Genomic DNA, 19,919 nt, shown 5'->3' with positions numbered 1-19,919 from the left:
GTGTCAACTGAAGGAGCATAGCGGAGATCACCTCAGCTCCAGGTGTATGTGAGATATACAGCAGTTTATGTAGATTGGGATGAGTAGTATTTTTGCAGTGAAGGGCACCGTTATAGATCTGACACTGTGTTGTTATAGGGCTGAACAAAGTAAACTTAGTGGTATATCTCTGGACTGCTGTTTGCATCTAGCCTCTAATTTACCCACTTGGCATGCAACAGGTAAGCTTGTGGAGAAAAGATCCATTCATGTAGTTTAAACCTTTTAAAGCCTAATTTGTGTGTGTGTGTGTGTGTGTTCGCACATATGTGTGTCTTCTAAAAGTCTGAATGGACATGGAATATGGGAAGCATAAGGGGGAGAGTGTATATAATCAAAGTTGCGTCTACACTGCAGAAATAATCCGGTTTGACACCGCTTTAACTGCCAGGGCTCCACGCAATGACATTCTGAGAAGTGAAGTTTGTTGCGGCACCAGAGTGGAGTTACAGCGGTGTCAAACCAGATTATTTCTGCAGTTTGGATACAGCTCAAGTGGCTGATTTTGTAGTTGTTTTGAAGATTCTTATGACTTTGTGGATCTTCTTACTTGTCTTCATATTGTATGGACGATTCGTTACTGACATTGTGTATGATCTATTTCAAAGGTATCAGATTTTGTATCCTCTTCAGAATTTGGTTAAACAAATTATGTATACCTTTTGAATTGCAGGCTGGGAATCGTGTCGCCCTTCACATGTTGTTGGGACTACTATTTTCAGCATGGCCAATGGTGAAGAATGCTGGGAGTTGGAGCGCAGCAACATCTGGAGGGCCATACAATTCTCACCCTCATTTTAGTGATTAAATTAATGAGATGTTGCAGCCAGAAGGAGATGGAGGTCCAATAATCTTTTGAAGAGAGACAGGAAAAGTCCAACATTTTAAATTTTCTGCAGAATGGACAATATCTCCTTAGCATAGTGCTTCCCGTGCTTTGGTCCTCCAGCTGTGTTGGGTTTCAACTCCCAGAATCCTCAGCCATCTTGGCTAAAAATGAGGAATTCTGGGAGCGGATTAGGTGTGGTTTTATAATAACGAAAAAGGTTAAAGGTCCTTGTTCTCTCATAAAATTGCTGTGTAGATTGCGCTATTTAGTTTTATTTTTCTGCCTGTAAAGAGGAAAGCTCTCATTTATTTTAACATGAAAATGTTCACATAATGAACCAGATATAAGCTTGTACTGTATTTATTTCCTTTCTGCAACTCTTAGTTCTCCAGTTAAGTCTAGTTACAGTAGAATATTCATTTTCACCTACTTATGTACTTTAAAGAGTTGCTTTGTGATTTGTCCTTTATCTCCATTTGCTTTATGAAGGCTTATATTTAGCTCAATCAAATTTAGGTCTTCTCTCATATTTTTACAAATATGAATATATATTTTTCAGATACCATACAGTACTCTTTTCAGATGGTTGTCCTATGGAAGATGTCAACACTATAATAATAATAAAATCACTGGTGTTTGCTGGATCTTTGTAGAACTTCTGGTGAAATGCCTTGCTTCAGCAGATGTAAACTTTTCTCACGCCTTCATGCCTCAACTCATCCCTTGAAAAATCCCCATTTGTAAGGTAATTTCTACATGGAGGTAACATATTATAAAATGCATTATTATATATGTTAGAATGTTTCATATAATAAAATGATTTGTGTTGCATAATATATTAGAAATGTTCTGATCTAAACTATTCATACCTTAATAGTCTAGATCAGAACATTTCTAATATATTATGCAACATAATTCATTTTATTATATGTAACATTCTAACAACTAAATTCACATCTTAACAAGTGAGAATAACAAAAGATATTTATTTAGCTGAGGTTGTAATGCAGAAACATTAAAAAGAAAGTATTTAGTCTACATCACTTTGATAATTCTTGCCTTTTCTTATTTTCCACCTTGAGAAAGTTTTAGGTACTTTATGTAGTTACAAAATAAATCGTAGATGTTATATAGTTCTGAAAATGGCTTGAAATTTAAATTATAAATTATACACATATGGTTGTATTTCAAGAAGTAACTTTTAGATTTCTTGTTGTTAATTACCATCAAATTGACTTCGACTTATGGTGACCCTATGAATGACAGACTTCCAAGTCACCCTATCTTCAATAGCTCCACTGAATCATAGAATCGTAGAGTTGGAAGAGACCACAAGGGCCATCCAGTCCAACCCCGTTCTTCCATTCAGGAACTCTCAATCAAAGCATCCCTGACAGATGGCCATCCAGCCTCTGCTTAAAGACCTCCAAGTGGGGAGACTCTACCACACTCCAAGGGAGTTTGTTCCACTGTCGATCAGCCCTTACTGTCAGGAAGTTCCTCCTAATGTTGAGGTGGAATCTCTTTTCCTGGAGCTTGCATCCATTGTTCCGGGTCCTGTTCTCTGGAGCAGCAAAAAACAAGCCTGTTCCCTCCTCAATATGACATCCCTTCAAGTATTTAAACAGGGCTGTCATATGACCTCTTAATCTTCTTTTCTCCAGGCTAAACATCCCCAGCACCCTGAGTCGTTCCTCATAGGACATGGTTTCCAGACCCTTCACCATTTTAGTCGCCATCCTTTGGACACGCTCCTGTTTCTCAATGTCCTTTTTTAATTGTGATGCCCAGAACTGGACATAATATTCCAGGTGGGGCCTGACCAGAGCAGAATATAGTGGTACTATTACTTCTCTTGATCTAGACACTATATTTTTATTGATGCAACCTAAAATTGCATTGGCCTTTTTGGCTGCCGCATCACACTGTTGACTCATGTTCAATCTGTTGTCTACTTGGACTCCTAGATCCCTTTCACGCATAGTCTCATTCAGCCAGGTGTCCCCCATCTTATATCTGTGCATTCCATTTTTCCTCTGAGGTATTGCAGACTCAGGACCGTGGCTTCCTTGGGTCTATCTATCTGGGATGCAGTCTTTCTGTGTTCCTACTGCCTTCTACCTTACCAAGAATAATTATATTTTCTAGTGAGTCTTGTCTTTTCATGATAGTATGACAGACTCAGTTTAGTCATCTTGGCTTATAGGGAGAGTTCAGGCTTGAATTACTGTAGGATTCATTTATTTGTCCTAGCAGTCCAGAGTATCCATAGAACTTTTCTCCAGCACCAAAGGTGTCACTAATGAGGGTGTCACTTTATGCAGAGAGTGTCACCTGGGAAGGGTGCGCCTTTGCCCCTCCTGCTGCTTTGTCACCAGGCTTCTTCCCCAGGAAGAAAGCCCTGTGATGGAGCAGCCAGGAAAGCCATGTGTTTGCACCTCCTGCTGCTTCATTGTTAGGCTTCCTCTCTAGAAAAAAAAGCTCCTCAGTTCCCTTTGCACTTTCTGCCTTGGCTTTTTCCCAGTAATCATACCAAATCTTTGTTAGTTTGTAGTAATATAGTGTCATCTGCATACCTTAGGTTGTTGATATTCATTCCTCCAATTTTCACTTATGTAATCCTGCCTTACATATGATGTGTTCAACATGTAAGTTAAATAGCTAGGATGATAAAATGCAGCCTTGGAAAATATTTTATTTTTTCCATATTCTCTCCTAACAGTATCTTCTTGTCCTGAATATAGGTTATGTTTCAGGAGAATCAAATGTTGTGGCACACCCATTTCTTTAGGAACAATCCATAGTCCTTCATGATCTGCGTAGTCAAATGCTTTGTTTATAGTCCAATGGTTCCCAAACACTGGTCCTACAGCTGTTCTGGACTTCAGTTCTCAGAAGCCTCAGCCATCTTGGTCAATGTTCAGGGATTCTGGGAGCTGAAGTCCTAAACACTTGGAAGATCAGAGTTTGGGAATCATTACTATAGCCTATAAAGCACGGTGATTTTCTTTTGAAATTATTTGGTAAGTTCTATTGTTCAGCATACGTTTGCTATGTTTTTCCTAGTTCCTCTTCCTTTTTGGTCCCCAGCTTGGGCATCTGGCATTTCTTGCTTCATATACGGTAAGAGTCTTTGTTGTATAATTTTGAGCATCACTTTGCTTGCCTGGGAAATTAATGCAGTGGTCTTGAAATTGCTGTAATTGCTGCATCCCCCTTCTTGGGGATTGGAATATATAACTCAGTGTTTCTAATCTGTGGGCCTTTGTTTTGTTTTCCATATTTGTTGACAGATTTCAGTTAGAACTAATGTGGATTCTAGCTTGGATGAGCTCAATATATCATCTGTTCCTGATAGCTTATTTGTTTGAATTATGCTGAGTGTAGCTTCCACTTCACTCTTTAAAATGGGAAATAAAATTGATTTTCATATGATTCTTCATATGGTTCTGCCATCTTTTTTCCTCTTCCTTATATTGATCTTCTGTGTATTGTTTAAATCATCTTTTTATTGCTTCCTGGTCATGTAGTGTGTTTCCTTGCTGGATGTAGAGCATCCCTACTCTTAGTTTAAAATTCCCTTTGATTTCTTGGATCTTGTTGAAGAGGTATCTTGTTCTTTCTTTTTTGTTGTTGTACACTCGTCCCTCCATATTCACTGGGGTTAGGGGCACAGGACCCCTATGAATGTGGGAAAACAGCAAATAAGAAAAGCACTATGTTTTTACCTGAGAGAACACCTCTCTAGCAATCTCTAGGTCCTCTAGTGCAACTCTGTGGTCAACGTCTGCCAGACATTGACCATAGAATTGCACTGGAGGAACTACAAATTCCTAGTGGAGTTTTCTCTCTAGGAATCTCTAGGCCCTTCAGTGCGACTTTAGGTTAAGGTTGACCATAGAGTTGTGCTAGAGAACCTAGATGTTCCTAGAGAGAACGTATTGATAAAACCTGTGAATAATCAAAGCCACAAAAGTCAGAGCTGCAAATGTGTAAGGACAGGTGTAGTTCTGCTCATCCCTGTGTACAAGCTGTAGGACAGTTGCATTCAGAGTTCTCATTCTCTTTCTGTCACCTTTCACTTTTGCTTCTCTTCTATCCCTATCTGATTATAAAATTTCTGTCATCCATTGTGGTTTCTGTTTCTTTTTGTCTACTTTGTGTCATTTTATTACCCTCCCTGACTCTGTCCCTGGCTTCAATCCACAGTTCCTCTGGTTCCTGATCAATTAGGCTTAACGTTGCAAATCTGTTTTTCACCCTATCTTTCAGTTCATTCTGGATGCTCTTTGGGTTGTATTTTGGCATGATGCTTGGTTTTATGTTCTTATTTGTTTTGCTCTAACTTTTGCTGTTAGTAGCTTATGGAAAACGTATAGATACTCCACTGAAAATAAGGACACGGATTTTAGTGGCCTGAAACTTCACACAGAAGGAATAGTGCAGTGACGGTGAACCATTTAGGGACCGAGTGCCCAAACTAAAAGGTGTTCTGGCACTGGGTGTTACTGCCGGGGGGGGGAATGGGGCTTTCAGACAAGGGGGAGGGAAGAAGAGGAACAGGCATGCTTCTATTCCTTCTCTTTCCGGGCAGGGAAGGGAAGGAACAGGCACATGTCCCTGTCATCCCGTGCCCTGAAAAATGGCTTCACATGCCATAAGTTTGCCACCATGGGAATAGTGTGATGACATACAGGTTGAGTATCCCTTATCCAGCTTTCAAAGATCCAAAATCTAAAATTGTCCACATGAGTGGCTGAGATAGCGACACCTTGCTTCCTGATGGTTGTGTATTCAAACTTTGTTTCGTGCACAAAATTATTAAAGATATTATGTATAAAGTTATATTCAGTCTGTGTTTAAGGTGTGTATGAAACAAATTAACTTCATGTTTAGACTTGGCTCCCATCTCCATGATGTGTCATTACGTATATGCAAATATTCCAAGATCTGAAATCCAAAACACTTCTGGCCCCAAGCATTTCGGATTTGGGAAAAACAACCTGTATTTTATGGTGTTTCATTCTTAACATATGTCCATTGAATCTAATGAGTCTACTCTGAATATGACAGAGGCCAGATGCAAACCTAGATACCTTTATCTGCTTCCCCAACCTGCAGTGACTGCAATTACTGATGTGTCACTAGATGGTGGGGTGTGAATTCTGCTGATATCAGAGGTCTGGGCACAGACGGAAAGCTTCTCTACATCAGTGCTCTTGAGTTTTGGCAGTTAAATCCTTTTGGTTTTATGAATGACTTCCCCGAAGCAAAGTAGTTCTGATAGTTGCACACTGCAAAATTTTGCTGGAAGCAAAGGACCTTGAAACTCTAGGACATGCCCAGGGTAACCTCACTACTCTACTTCTGCAATGTGCTGTACCTTGTGCCTAGTCCAGAAACTCCAATTAGTACAAAACATGGCAGCCAGACTGGTCACTGGAAAATCTAGGAGTGACAGGATAACACCAATTTTAAAATCACTTCACTGGCTGCCTATTAATTTCTGGGCGCAGTACAAGGTGTTGGTTATTACGTTTAAAGCCCTACATGGCTTGAGTCCAACCTATTTGAGGGATTGCCTACTTCCATATAATCCACCCCACACACTCAGGTCCTCTGGGAGGAATTTATTGCAGCCTTTAAAGACCAGACTAAGTGCAGTCTCCTGGAAGGCCTTCTCTGCAACCGCTTTCAGACTGTGAAACAGCCTGCTGGATGAGATCCATCAAATGACGAGCTTTAAAAAAGCTGTCAAGACGGATCTCTTCCATCAGGCCTTTCTTGAATAAAACTGCTCGACCCACAAAATGATTACCCCCTTCACACCAGGAACTACACTACCACTCTGCCCATATTCTGTTATTATTAATTAGATATTTTAATATTCTAATTTTTAACTGTAATATGTTTAATTTCTTTTTAAGGGGAGGTTGTTGTAATACTGATATAATACTATGTGTGGATATGTTAATTGTTAGCCACTTTGATTGTTTTATTACAGAAAAGCGGGGTATAAATAAAAGTTTTATTTATTTATTATTAATTATCACTGTCACCTTTTTACCTGAATCTACAAGTGGAAGCACGATCAGACACCCCTCTCTGTCTCTTGTAAAGGTTGTGGGATGGTTCTCTAAACTGAACAATCTGAACAATGTTATTTCCTTATAAATGTGCTGGCCAAATGGCCATAATAAAGTTGTTGTTGTTGTTGCTGTTGTTGTTGTTATTATTATTATTATTTCCTTATAAAATGTTAAAAATGATCTACATGGATGTGCAAATGTAAATATGCACACTAAATAAACAAAATGTTTTTATTCATATATTACATTGTGTGTGTGGGGGGGTGACATCCTCATGTAGATGCAAAGGGGGTCCCAAGGTAAAAAGTTTTACCAACGTCTTAGCCTTTAACCAGTGAAACAGACAGATATACTATTCTTTGTGCTATGATTGTCCATTTTAGTTTTCTCACTTTATTATCAGTTAATTTGGAATCTAGCTGTACTGGAAAATGAATAGCTATAATTCAAACTTCTTGAAAATTGTCAAGTATAATCACTTTCTTGTTTGATGGTACATTTTGAGGCAGATTTCAGTATCTTTTCCCTTGAAAACAGTCTTGCCTTCCAATGGGGGGAAAAACAGTCCAGAGTGATGTGGATAGAATACGGTTAAAGTATTGGAGGATGATTTTGTCTTTTTCCAGAAGCCTTTTGAATAGATTGCAGAGCTGCCCTACACAGTTGAAAACATTAAAAAAAAAAATCTAAACCAGAAGTGGACTTGGGCTGTTTTGGGAATTAGCTTTTTTTTGGGGGGGAGGGGGGTATTAGAGGGTGATGGACACACATGTGACCCATGGGCCCACAGAAATCTACCACCCTTTTTAGACAGTTGATATGAATGTGATAGAATGGCAGATATAGTGGACCCTCGTTATATGCTGGGGTTTGGTTTCAAGGTCCCCTGTGGATAACAAAATCCATGAATGCTCAAGTCCCATTAAATATAATGACATAGCAAAATGTTGTCCCCTTATAAACATTGGAAAATCAAGGTTTGATATTTGAAATTTATCCTTTTTTAAAAACATTTTCAAACCATGGATGCTTGAATCCGTGTATAAAAAATCTGTGTATAAGAAGGGCTGACTGTATTTGAACTAAGTAGCAAGCAAATTATTTGTTCATTGACCAGTTTCTTCTTTATCAACGAGACTAGACTAACATGTTGCCTATCTTTTTTGGGTTAAGGTCACGGAGCTGTGTATGTTGGTGTGCATGTCCCCTTCGGAAAACAAGGTCAACGGCGTCATAGGCACCGTGGACATAAACACCATAGAAGAAGAAGAGAAAAGGAAACTGATAGAGAAGATGGGCGAGAATCTCCCTCTTATGGTAAGAAGTTTTGCTAGTATTTTCATGTAATTAAAACCTAGTTTTTGCTTCTCACTGTATTGTTATTTAACAGACCTGAAAACTTTGATTAATTTCTAATTACATGAATACTCATGTGTAAGTCAAGAAATTTTAGTCAAAAAGTGACCCAAAAAACCTGGGTTGACGTTTCCATGAGTCAATGTAAATACTGTACTTTAACTCTTATTTAAAGAGTGGCAAAAGATGAGAGCTTAGTTTGTCCCAGGAACAGTTAAAAGAAGCACCAACACCATCTGCTCTCTCCACCATAGTGCCACTTCTGATATTTTTTTGAACATCTTGGTGGGAAAATAGTGGTGGCAACTCTTTGGCATTCCCCTGAAAGGAGCGCTGAGGGTAATTGGCTTTGAAGGATTTGAATAAGAAATGTGTGTACGTTGGTCAGCAGTTCTAGGTTAGAATCAGGCCATGTTATCACATTGAAGTTAATAGCTATAATCAGTCCAAATGTAATCACTATTTTCTTTGCTTTACCTTTTCATCCTTTTTTACATGTTTACATTTTTTTATCCCTGCAAGTTCTTTGGCATCATCTTGTTTTGTTTCTCGTTTACATTCTTTGTTACGTGCCCCTAAGTTTTACCCCTGATTCTCCCATGGGTTATATCAAAATCTATAATTTTGCCCCTCAAATCTGCCCTCAACATATACATGAGATCAACTTATAGTTGAGTATATATGGTAAGTTGAAAGGCAATGTTGTTTGTTGATTATTTTTTATTATCTTTCAGACTGCCAGATGTACAATATATAAAAACATTATTTAAAACTTTAGATATAGGTAGACAAAGCAGATGAAACATTTTAAAAAAGAAAACAGTCTAGAACAGGTTTTAAGAAAACAAATTAACACAGTTTCTTAAAAATAGTTTTTAAACCACATACAACAGAGTGATCATTGGTTGTCTGCATATGTTTCAGTAAAATGAACTTTACTTGGAGCTTTAGTTTCCTTTAGGGTGGTGGTTAGAATCATATTTCCTTGTCAGTTAACTGAAAATGAAAATACATAACCACCAGACTATTTTAAGATGAGCTGACTAAAAAAATGGTCTTAGAAATTTTGGTATTGATTAAGAGGTTTTTGTTGTGTTTCCAGGCTATAAAATCTTTGATCTTTGATCTTTTTTGTGTTGGTTAATTTTTTTTATGTTGGTTAACTTTTTTTATGTTGACAAGGATGTTTTTTGTTTCGTGATGGCTATGATTTTTTGTGTGTTGAAATAAAATTTTCACTTAAAAGGGTTTGTATTACTTCATAATTTTGGATTTATAGCTTATTCTGGTTGTTTTTATTGATTGGTCTGGATGTCTATATTTGTGAAGTACTCTAAGGGCATTTTCCTATAACAGCTAACACAGATGAAGGTAACATTGGGAGATATATTGTCTGATTTGTCGTGTGTAATGGGTAGTCAAATTTTATGTATTTGCAAAACGACCAATCGTATTTCTGTGGATTGCCATAGGCAAAGATATTATGAACCCTGGTATCACACAAGTTTGATGGTGTACGTTGCCTCATGCTATATAGACCTATTGTGAAGATGGATGCTGAAACCTACCTGCATCGCACTTCATTGTTTAACTATAGCTGTCTATATTATCAGTCACAAGACAGCCAGTAATATATAATTGCTTTTGCTAGCATGAAATATGATTTTTTGGCCTGTATTGCTGGGACAGGCCAGAACACAGTGGCTGAAATAGTGATCAAGCCAAATGCAAAGTGATTGTTCACCTATGGAACTTAGCATGTTACATGAATTGAGATGGCAGGTAGTACAATTCTACAGGTACAGATTAAGGCGGGATACAGACGGGCAGGGGAAGACGTCTTGGAGGTGTATTCTGCTGAATACGGAGCCTCCAGACCGCCCGCCCTGGGGGCGTGTTTCAGGTGTTGGGGCTTCCACATGGGGGGCAGTGAAGACGCCTCACCTGGGGCCGTTTCAGACCCGGAGTTTCCAAACCGCCGCCTCGGAGGACGCTGCAAAGAGAGAGGCAGCTTCCTCACGGGCGGCCAAAAATGGGGCTTTTTTTTTTTTCCTTTGCCGGCTGGCGGATGCGCAGCTGCGCAGCTGCAGCGCTAAGCAGCGGCGGCAGAAAGCCTATGGGCACATTTAAAGTGCCCAAGCCCCTTTAAAACTTTTCCCCCCCGCTCTGCCCAAGAACAATGGTGGTCTCCTGCCAGCTGGTGATCAGCTGATGTTGGCATCCTTGTCCGCTTGCACTTTGCCAGTGTCACCAGCATCATAGATGCCTCCTTTCCTTTGGTCCCCGCACTCCTGCTGAATCTGCAATGCGCAGCCACAGCTGTCTCCGCTGCCACCGCTGTCCCCCTGCCATCCCCCATCACCTCCCTTGTACATATGTAAATATTTAAAGTTTTAGGGGTTTTTATTGTTAGGTGAAAATGGCACAGGAATGTGTGTAGGGGTTCACTTTAAAGTCCAAACTTTCCAAGCAGCGCATGCATACATGTTGCTCTAGGGTTAGGGTTAGGGTTAGGGTTACGAGTCTTAAAATGCGCTGCAGCTGTGCTGCAGCTTCCACACCTGCATGGCAGCTGACACTGCAATTAAAGCCTGACTGCAAACTGCGCATGTTCCAGGACCCCGACTCATTATGCGACGCAGCAGACACGGAGCTTTTAAATGGGCAACATAAATTAGCGGCGTAGCAATTCTGACGTACCGGTGCAGCAGCTTACAGACGGAGATGCACAGCTGCGCATCAAACAGAAAAGAAGCGGAAAAAAGCAGCACCTTTTTAATGCCGCTTCTTCCCGCTTGGGGCGTGCGGGGGGCGTGTTCATGGCGGCATTCAGGTAAGGCCCGTCTGAAGGCTCTACCTTCATGACGTCATGAATACACCCCTTTTTGCCCGTTTGTAACCCGCCTAAGATTCTAACAGTGTAATCTAGGGTACAACAGCCTTTTCAAGGGGCGTCACTTGGGGGGTGGGTGGGTGGGTGGAGCACACTGCATCAGATGACACCCGAAGCGGTGGTTATACCATTGCTCCCCAAACACCTGCTTTTGAGCATAAACATGCTATGGCATTTGCCTGTGTTCCTTTTTTTATTATTATTAAAATTTATTAATACATTCTAAAACAAAACATGACAACAAACAGTGCACCAAAACAACAATAAATAAAGGCAATAACCCAGATAAAGCCCTGAAGATTATAGATAAAAGGTGTATTCAGGGATCCTGAAAGACATCTTTCCATAAAAGTTTAGCTAAAATTGGGGGATGTCTAGAGACTAAATTTTGCTGGATGTATTCAATAAATGGGTGCCAAATCTTATGAAAGGTCAATCCTGAGTGTAAGCCTCTCACTCTGTTGTTATTATCTGCCATTTTCTCCATTAACCACAAGTCCCAGAGTCTAGTCCACCATCCTGCAATATTCAACTTTCCAGTTTTCCAGTTCTTGGCTATCTCAAGCCTGGCAACATCCAGAAGCAAACTAATGAGTTCTTTATGCTGCAGGGCTTTATGTTCATTCATAAAAATGAAGAATAGGAGGTGTTCCTTTAAATCATTCAATTATTTTTTAATTTAAATTTATTGTTTTTAAATTCTTTTAATTTTTTCATTAAATAAGGGACTGCCAAAGTGAAATAACGCGAAGTTAATCCAAACGCAAAGCAGAGAAAAATGGCAGCTTTTTTACTTTTAGGTTGTTTCAAAAGTAAAAACCTGCTGTTTTTCTCTGCTTTGCATTTAGATTAGTATACCATGAAGCAAGCCACAAAGTACTACAGGGAGAAAAGCTGGACTAAAAAGCAGGTGGATTTTTCCACTTTTCCCCAGGAAGTGCACATCTTTGCATGTATGTATAAATGTACTGATGCCAGGGCGGTTCTAAAGCGCCGCACTAAACCTAATTGTGTATGTAAATGCGCCGTCACAAGAGCACATTTAAAAGGAGCAGAGGTGCTTAGCCAAGCTGTGAGAGTGGCAATGCCCAAAAGCTAAACTGACACCTCTCAAGGAGATGAGCACAACATACACAAAACAGAGTCATAGAGGGAGCATGGGGTGAAAGGGGGGGGGGGTTATGATGTTACCTTGCCAACAACTGCATGAATACACCTATGCTCCAGTGCCCTATCCTGGTAAAGTGCTGCACATGTGAATGTGTGCAGGTTCACAGGGATGGCCATGCAATAGGATGGCAGTCACTGGGGGGGTTTGCTCCTGTGAAGACGTGCAGGCATGGTGGGGGGAACAGTATGGTCATGACATGTGCACTCTAGCCGCCTTGGGAGTGAGGGGTATGGTTGGTTGGGGTTCAATGCAACTTCAGTAAAGGCAACTTCAAGCCACTTTTTCCTGCCCTTCTGTTTTGCCCCTTAGTAATGCTATCATAATGTTAATGTTAATGTTTAATTTCAGATGGAAACTTTCTAATCATGGTATTAGACTTTTTTTGGCTAAAACTCACTATTCCTATGTGGAATATGTGACCTCCAGTTTAAAAGAATATTGTGTGATAATAAATTAAGCTAAATCGGTGTACATGAAGTTACTTGCTCCTTTTCAGCTGCACAGTCCATCCTCACTGCCAAACAGCTTACCATTAAAATAATTAAAACATAATAAAGCCAATTAAAATTTATTTGGCTGGATGAAGTTAATTGAACTTGCTGTGTTCCTTCAAGTGAACTCTGACTAATGGTAAACCTATCATAGTTTCTGGGTTTTGGAGTTGTTGTTGTTTTGCAAGATTTGTTTAGAGGAAGTTTGTTATTGACTTCCTCTGAAAATAGCCTACAATACCTGGTATTCCCTGGCAGTTCTCTTTCTAAATGGTAACCAGCCTTGGGGCACATCTACACAGGCCATTTACACTGGTTCCCCACAGCCCTCAAGTTGCCCTGTCCAGACAATGCAGGGCCAAAGCTGCAATTTGAGTATGGATTGTCTTCACATGGGAAGGCCAGTTCTGCACCAAATCCAGGCCATCCCTGCCTTAAATCAAATACATGTTATATCGTAGTACATGGCAGAATAAACTCTTGGGTCTGCTATGAAAAATGGAAATCTCATGAATGATGAACCATTTTGCCTCTTGAGGTTTAACTTACATTAAACCTCTGTTCACTGTTTTCCTTTTTTGAGCATATTAAACATTGAATAGATAGTATAGAATTCACTATCATGTTTCAGCCATGGTATCCTTCTGGACTGCCTCTCTGGGATGTGGCTTGGAGGTACTGTTCTACAATGGTTCTGTTCCTTCCTGGAGGAGTGAACCCAGAAGGCAGTTCTGGGGGACTCCTGTTTGACCCCCTGTCCATTGACCTGTGGGGTCCCTCAGGGTTCTGTGTTGTCCCCTATGTTGTTTAACATATACATGAAACGGCTGGGAGAGGTTGTCTGGAGTTTGGGGGTGCAGTGTCATCAATATGCACATGACACTCAACTCTACCACTCCTTCCCATCTCAATCCAAGGAGACTGTCCTGCTCCTGAACCAGTGTCTGTTTTCAGTAATGGACTGGATGAGGGCAAACAAGTTGAAACTTAATCCAGACAAGACAGAGGTGCTCCTGGTTAGTTGGAAGGCAGATGGGGGAATAGGGATCCAGCCTGTGTTAGATGGGGTCACACTCCCCCTGAAGACACAGGTTCGCAGTTTGGGGGTACTCTTGGACTCAGCTTTGAACCTGGAGGCCCAGGTCTCTGCTGTGACCAGGAGTACTTTCACATATTTAAAATTTGTGCGCCAGCGGCGCCCATTCCTTGAGAAGCCAGATCTGGCCACGGTGGTACATGCCTTGGCTATGTCCTGTTTGGACTACTGTAATGGGCTCTACATGAGACTGCCTTTGAAAAGTGTTTGGAAAATTCAATTGGTTCAAAGAGCTGCTGCCAGGCTGTTAACAGGGGAGGATTACAGAGACCATACAATGCCCCTGTTAAAACAGCTTCATTGGCTGCCAGTTTTTTTCCGGGCACAATTCAAGGTGCTGGTTATTACATACAAAACCCTACATGGCTCAGGTCCACACTATTTGGCAGACTGTTTCTCCTGGTATGAACCAGCCTGGACTCTGAGATCCTCTGGAGAAGCCCTTCTCTCCGTAACAACACTATCACAAACACGGTTGGTGGGGATACGAGAGAGGGCCTTCTCGGTGGCTGCCCTTAGACTCTGGAACTCCCTGCTCAGGGAGATCAGAACGGCTTCCTCTTTGATGGCCTTTCGCCGGCAGGTGAAGACCTACCTGTTCACACAGGCATTTAAGGAATTGCTGTAAGGACAGGCTGGGAAGTTGGGCCAGTTTAAAAATTATTTTTAATGTACGTTTTTTAAAATGTTTTTAATTGTACTGTTTTTAATGCTTGGAAGCTGCTCTTAGTCCCAGTCCTGGGAAAAGAGCAGGATACAAATAAATAAATAGATAGATAGATAGATAGATAGATAGATAGATAGATAGATAGTTCAGTTAAGCCATATATAGAATTGCACAGAACACCTAAACACTCATAAAGCTAACACTTTTGGTCAACCAGTATTCTGTAAAGTTTCTGTTAAAACTTGTGTGGGGTGAAGTGAAGACTTTGGATGTGAGCAGCTCCCTACTTAGCCATGAATCTGAAGATTGCTTCATTCATGCTTTGTTACACAGAGAGTATTCTAAATAATATTAATGGTATTAGTAGCAATGATGACAGTTAACTCTGATTGCTGTTTGAAGACAGTTATGTACATGTAACAAATTGCTTGCACAGGCAGAATTGTCTTTTTAATTTGTAACACGCCTTAAAATTGATTTTTTTTCATCATCACGGGAGTGGGTAAAACCAAAGAAACACCTCCAAAGAAAATTTTTTCATGGCTGAAAAAATTATTTGGATGACCTTTCAGGTTCTACTTTTTTTAAAAAAATTAATGGTTTTGCATTTCAATTGTGACAAATGAATGGAAGATGAAATCCTGAGACTTCAGTCTAGTAACAAGCTAGGTGTTTTACCAGACATTCTAAAGTTTATCTTCTGTTCTGTGGTTTTTCAGAAATTAAGAAATTCTTCTGATGCACGATCCACTCACAAAGCAGTTGGTGGTTAGATTTACATTCTTATGTTTTCTGTGAAAAAATAACATTTTTTTTCCTGATGGATTTTGCAAAAGGCCATCATTTAGGCAATATTTAATTTTAACTTTTAACAAGCATTCATTATTTTTCAGAAGAAAATAACTTGTTTGTGTGGCATTTTTGCTACTAATGCACCTTTTGTTTATTAACTTCCACATTTGCTTTTAGAAATCTGCCACTGCCATTATGTTACAAAGGCATTTTTATGATGTTACTTAATTATAAATGTGCCTGTGTATTCTCTTTGCAGGACTCCTTGCATCACCACAGTCTGCTCCTGGTAATTTGGATATTGGAAAAAGTGGGGAAGTTAAAAGTAGTGGAGCAGGAGGAAGTAGAGAAAACAGCACTGTTGATTTTAGCAAGGTAAATTATTTCAACACATTACGAGAGGAGATGGATTTCTAAATTAAGTCTATTTTCATTTTGTAATTCCATGAACACTGTAAGAAGTCAGTACAGTTGCATAATACAAACATAGTGTAAACCACTGCTTCCGATAAAATTGAAGCAACTGAATTTTCCAAGAATCTCATTCTTCAGTAGAATGGTGTAATGTACATATAGTTTGAAATCTGTGTGTTGCTATTGTTTCTTGAATCATTTAATGGACTATTCCTCCCTCATGTTCAGTGTGTCACCATGCAGAATGACAAGATTGTCTCCTTTTACTTTAAACGTTCAATTAAGCAATATGACTGCTGGTTTTAAAAGTTGGCTGTGACACTGCATATGCTTGTACAAACTTAATTTACATTATAGTTGTTTAATCATGGTAGATGCCACTATTCCTGGTCCTCTATCACAGTTTTTATGTTTTTACTTGGCCTGTTCTTCTCTGCACCTGCCTTGTTTCCTGTTGGGCAGGAATCTGCCTCCTGGCACTGTAGTTGTGGCACACTTGGTGTGGGACTCAAGAGGCCAGCTGTGTTCTTTTCTAGATAGTTGTGTAACTGGCGTCTTAGTTTCAGTGATCTTTGTGTATCTGTATGTAAATACAATAGTTCATGTGCTGTATGATAGGGTGATGTTCCTCTGTAATTATATACATAGGTTATACAGTAAAATTATGAGTTAGGATTATATATCAATAGATGTCTCAATTCTACAGGTTGAATTTAGAAAATGAAACAACTGTGTATATAATTACTTGGACTTTTTAGTGGTATTTGTAGATATGTATAATAAAAAAATTTTGATCCAAAGAAGTAACTTTAGAAAGTAGCTGTGATTGCATATTTAAATATACAATATTGAAACAACATATATGTATATGTGGTACCATTAAAGTGTTACTAAAACCTCTTCTGACACATGTTTCTCTGAAGAAACACCATATGTTCTACTTGCAGCAAAGTCACCATTAAATATTAATTTCAGAAATGCCTTGACAACTTACTAATTATAAACTAAGATAATTTTAAATCATTATTTTGTAAATAGGTAGATATGAACTTTATGCGGAAGATTCCTATAGGGGCCGAGGCATCAGATGTCTTGGTGGGAGAAGTGGACTTTTTGGAGAGACCAATTATTGCTTTTGTGAGGTTATCCCCTGCTGTACTTCTCACAGGTCTCATAGAGGTTCCTGTTCCTACACGGTAAGGGAATATATGTTATAACAAAACTGGAGACTTGTTGAACATGGTTTTAAATCTATGCTATTTGGGGCAGAAATTATTGATTTTTTCCCTGAAATATTGTATTTTTTTCCATATAATTTCCTTTATATGTTGCTTTGAAATGTTATAGCCATGTTTTAAACCATTGTAAAATTAAGGCATAAACATTTTTTTCTTGACATTGAGCTTTCCAGTTCTCCAGATTCAAACCTGCACCTGCTCACAGCACTTACCTTCTTTATTCTGACATGTCTTTAGTGATATGTACTAAAACATAAACCAAAATCTGCTTTCAGGCAGAAATTACTCAGATTATGAGTATTATAGGTATGCAGTGTTGAACTAAAATTGCTTGAATTAATTTCTATTTTTAATATAAATATTCCATATATTCCATTAGCATCTTACTTTTGAGTGGGATGATTGTAAGTTTATAAGCAAATGTTAGTGCATTGCCATCGAGTCAACAATTTTATTTGGAGGATCTCATAGTATTAAGGTTGGTGTACCATATCATCATATTTAGGTGTACTATCTGAATTACTGTACTGTATTATTCCTCCACATATTCCTTTTTTTGTTGCTGGGTCCAGCAGGCAAAGCACCTCAGTACCATGAAATTGGATGCTCAATAGCAACACTTATGACTGATGATGTGAGTACTAGGTATCTATTGTCTGTTCACAGAATGAGAGCTACAGACAAGGAGAACTTGGCAGGGCTAATTATTATATGCTGATTAAGATAAATACTTATGGAACTTACATGAAAATGAATTGATGAGAATTGATGAGAATAGTTTACCATGTATATTTAATGAATTGAATTACTCATATTTAATTAATTAATCAATTAATTAATTAAGCTTCCTATATTTATGAAAACTCTGTTTGATATGCCTAATGAAATAATTTCTGCTGTTAAATTTGGCAGTTCAGTAAATATTCCTGTGCATCCATGCACACACATATACATATATATAACTTAAGTATTTGAAAATTGATCGTCACTAGAATTGACTATATAAATTAATTATTTATTTAAGTCTTCAAAAGATACAAGTACAAGTGATCTTCTTGGTTATACCAGCATACCAAAGATAAGTGTGTATATGTATTTTGCCCTTTGAATTCCCATTCTGGGAACCTCCCTCCATCCTCACGCACCTTTCTATTTCTGCTCTCTTCCCATCTTATCTCCTCTTTTTGCACACACATACACTGCCCTTTGACCTGGGTTCTAGCAGGAAAAACCTCGCCTGATCCAGCCCCACTGCAAAATGAAGAGGGGGCAAACAAGGAGGTAGCCACTGGCCAAGGGGGAGGGGTTCAGATTGCATCTGGTGGAAAGGGAGGTTGACATGGTGGCTTGCCATCAGGGAGAGGATTGTATCCCCTGGCAGTCTCTGCCCCTAGCCCAGTGCCCCTGGGCAGTGGGGAAGATACCTGCTAGAACCCAGGGCAAAGGGCAGTGTGTGTGTGTGCAAAAAGAGGAGATAAGATGGGAAGAGAGCAGAAACAGAAAGGTGTGTGAGGGTGGAGGGAGGTTCCCAGAATGGGAATTCGAAGGGCAAGCTTGCAAAAAACACACAACCTATCCTGTCCTACAAATGCCATAAAACGTAAAAGAAATGAATCCTAACTAAATCATTTGATCAGTCTATTGTCCTATTCTCTGGTTGACTCTACAGCACCATGTTGGTTTTAATAGCTGCGATTTCTTGTGCTTCGTTGTATCTGCTCAGCTTTCCGCTGTTCAGCCTCTCTCTTCGCTTGAAGACGAGCACTTCGACGTACAGGCTGAATACGTTCTACTCTCTCCTGAGCTTCCTTCTGGGCCCGAATACGTGCACTTCTTCTTAGCGGGAGAACCCTAATCCCCTCATCAGCAATTCTGTTTTCCTCTTCACGGCTATTACGTCGTCGAAGCGGTTCTGTTAGGCTGATGTTCCTCTGGGGACACTGCTGTTGCTGCACTTGGGGCACATGGTCATTCAGTTGTTGCCGTGCATACTGCTGGTGATGGGCGTCTGGGATATGGCGATTGGGTTGTTGCGGCATGACGCCCATTCCTTGTGCATGGGCCTGCTGGTCTTGGATATTGACAGGACCAGCTGGCATCAGAGCGTGCGGGGCCATATGGTTCTGCCTATATATCCACTACCCAAGAGAAAAAAGACGAAAAAGACAGTCATTGATCAGACATTTCAAAATGATAGAACATGGGAGTGACAGATAGAGCAGAGAGGAAGGGTCTGCAACCTTCTTCAGCCCCAGTGCCTGGTCCCAGAATATACACATGGGCCCTCACAGTCCGGCAAATAGCCTTCAGAACTAAGCAAAGAATATTTCAGTCCTTCTAATACTTGTAAGATATTTCTTTTGGCATGAAGGGGGTCCAGGAAGCTTTGTGCCAAAAAGAAACGTGTCAGGCTGCATCCACACTGCAGAAATAATCCAGCGTGACACCGCTTTAACATCCATGGCTCCATATTATGGAATCCTGAGATTTCTAGTTTCTTGGGTTCCAGAGCTCCCTGACAGAGAAGGTTAAATGCCTCACAAAACAATTTCCGGGGCACTTTAATCTGTAGCAGCGAAACTAACAAAGTAATATTTGGCCCCTTCAAACATTTAAAACTATTTCTTTTGGCACAGAATTTTGCGGGCACTGCTTCAAAGTGCCTAAAAGCTACATATCCCATGATCCCATAGCATGGAGCCATGACAGTTAAAACGGTGTGAAACTGGATTGTCTCTGGAGTGAAGATGCGCCTGAGTTGGGCCCAAGACACATTGCAGAAATAATCAAAGACCACTTTAGCTGCCCTGCCTCAGTGCTAGGGAACCCTGGGAATTGTAGCTT

At 39.8% G+C, this 19,919-nt stretch overlaps 1 protein-coding gene across 1 annotated transcript in view; it reads right to left on the bottom strand.

The window, feature by feature from the left end:
- Positions 1–17,868: 17,868 nt before the first annotated feature.
- Positions 17,869–19,919, bottom strand: part of LOC149309707 (oxysterol-binding protein-related protein 10-like) — an 80,887-nt gene continuing 78,836 nt past the window's right edge. The window contains exon 13 of the transcript XR_016281929.1: positions 17,869–19,213. The gene's annotated coding sequence lies outside the window, so the exon portion shown is untranslated. The remainder of the gene's footprint in view (positions 19,214–19,919) is intronic.

This window comes from Sceloporus occidentalis, unplaced genomic scaffold (assembly GCF_023333645.1).
Source record: "Sceloporus occidentalis isolate IW3139 unplaced genomic scaffold, rSceOcc1.0.p SCAF_7, whole genome shotgun sequence".
Classification (NCBI taxonomy): domain Eukaryota; kingdom Metazoa; phylum Chordata; class Lepidosauria; order Squamata; family Phrynosomatidae; genus Sceloporus; species Sceloporus occidentalis.
This window is presented reverse-complemented; position numbering and strand designations above follow the sequence as displayed.